Raw genomic sequence first — 2,589 nt, forward strand, 5'->3', positions numbered from 1 at the left:
GCAGTTCTGACAGAAATATGGCTTTACTAGCAATCCTCTTGTCAGCACTGTGTGCAAAAGCTCTGTGGTCTGCTGGCCTTCCCATCGCTCAGCCATTCACCTCCTATCAGCAAATACTCACCTCAGCAAGCAGCAATGGGCCACTCTGTCAGTGATCACAGTAGGGAGGCTAAGGGCTCCGTGAGCATGGAAACCAAACCTACCCATGTATCAATATTTGCTCTCATTATATTTAATGATCCTTCTCCCTAGCAACCTCCATTTGGCTGGGTAGGAGGCATTTCTCATTTCCCCTCACAAGATGGATTCCCTTGCTCATCCTAGTAGCTCTTCTTTGCACCTGTCACAGTTTGTTTGTCTGAATACAGCTTGAGAAAGACTCAAAAGGAGTTAGTGCTCCTTGTAGGAAGGTGCTCATATTTCCTTCTCTCTGTTAAGAAGCTCTCGCCTTCCAGGATTGCGTCACCTTGTCTGCAATAAGCATATGCCTTTGCCTAATCATATTAATCCTTCCACTTTGAGTAATAAGTACACTCAAGTTCATTTTCTCGTCTGTTCCTTCTGGTTCATAAACCTTCAGCACACAGGTGAAGTTTTTACTAAGCCCAAATTGTATGGCTTTACATTGCATGCTATGTAGTTACACCAAAGTATCAACAAGCGAGTCAAAAAGTCAGACTGATTCTTTTTGAATGACAGCCCACTTTCCCTCAGCACTGGCAAAACTCCTATCTAGGATTTTCATCTCAACACACCAGAAAATACATTAAATACAACTCCCCAAACCAGCCCCACTACTGTCCAGTCTTTTTCCAGTCTTATTACTTTCTTTTGAACATCGCCTTCAGTCAGTCCTTCATCCAGCTCGCTATTGCTGTGCCCACTACCAGCATTTGCAAATTCAAGAACAATTTACTACGCTTTATTACGATATTACCAGTGAGCAAGGCCAACTTTCATTACTCTAAAGTAATCAATTTTTTTTTCCTAAGTGCACTTGACACCTCGAACACCTGGAAACTTACACATAGCTGAAATCCATGTAAAATTATCCTTTTCCACTTTGGGCAATTAAACACTTAGAATTTATGTCAAATTTTGTCCATTCTTAACTACCAGACAGTAATCTCCTAAGGAAAAAATCTAACTGAGGATGTTTTAAATCCCTTAGCATGTATGTGCTCAACCTGCTAGTTTCATGTTTTTCTTGCCTTCTTTTTTTCACGTTTTAGTAAAAAATATATATAAGAAGTTTTGCTACTTATATGCATTAGCTACATCATATATTTTATGTTAACTATACTACGTGTTTTATAAGCGGTCCAAGACAATCACTCTTCACTCAATGCGGCCCAGGCAAGCCAAAAGTTTGGACACTCATGCCTTAGTTGTTGTGTGCACAGTCTGATCACTTCAAGTCCCAGATGAAAAGGTCCCTTTCAATTATCAGAGCTGACATCCCCCGGGGAATCACGCTGTGCTTCTCTTGCCCGTTCCTTTGAGAGGCTTTATCAAGGAACCTCCTCTTATTGGTCACATGAAAAAATACCAAACTCTCCCCAAAGCTGAGCTGACATCAAAGAGTGACATTTAAAGGGTCTGTCTAAAGGCAGCCGAAGGGCTTGCTGCAAGCTGCGGTGCAGGAGCACCCACATCAGACAAGCACAAGGGTGTGGGGGCCAAAAATAACGTGGTAAGAGCAGCAGGCCCAGGGATGTGGCTGCACGTTGCTCACCAAAGGGTGTGCTTGGAGAAGAACATGTTTGTAACTACGTTTGGTTATTCACACTTTCAAAAAGAACATCGAGAAAATACTCAAAAGAATATAAAAGCGTAATCACGGTGCATCGAGATTTATATGTGCAGGTATTTTTGCTATCATTAGAAGAATTCAACACCAACATAGATAGGTTGCACCCATTTTAAGGGCTTGGGCTTATTGTTTCTGACTTCTGATGATTGTTCATAAATTGTTTCACCACAAAGCATGCATCCACAAACAGTGCCAGGGTATTTTTCCATTGAATCGATGACATTTATCAACCGCAAGACTGGGGATACTTTGTGTCTCCGTGTATACAATAATGACACTGGAAAGTTAGCTACATTTAGAACTTAAGTCTTCTCGCTTGAATTGTAAAATGCATTTCCCTTTAGCTGTCTTTGTTACCACTTTGCAGCTCTTTACAAATGTTTGAGTGTTTGCTGAACAAGCCTTGCTTGATACATTTCAACCACTTCTTTAGCTGGCCTTCGGGTTTTGCCCATTAGATTTTCTTGAAGACCATTTTTTTTAAACACATATTTGCCCTTATTTACATATGCTAGAAAATAATACTCCGTTTCCTAAGTAAACACCAGGCGTCCTTTTTTTTTGTCATCTCCAAGACTGAATTGCCATACTGCATAAACATGTTTATTTTCTCAGTTCCTAATTTCTCAGTTTTGGGGGAATATACACGCTGTAATTTCACTACTCCATGCCAAGTACGAGGGTTTTCATTTCCTAATTTTCCAGTGGAAAGTACCTCTGCTCAGACTTTCTAATATTTAACTGAAATTATTTCTCTCTCCTCTGCATTGTGGAGC

The sequence above is a fragment of the Numida meleagris genome, chromosome 4 (genome assembly GCF_002078875.1).
Source record: "Numida meleagris isolate 19003 breed g44 Domestic line chromosome 4, NumMel1.0, whole genome shotgun sequence".
NCBI classification, from domain to species: Eukaryota; Metazoa; Chordata; class Aves; order Galliformes; family Numididae; genus Numida; species Numida meleagris.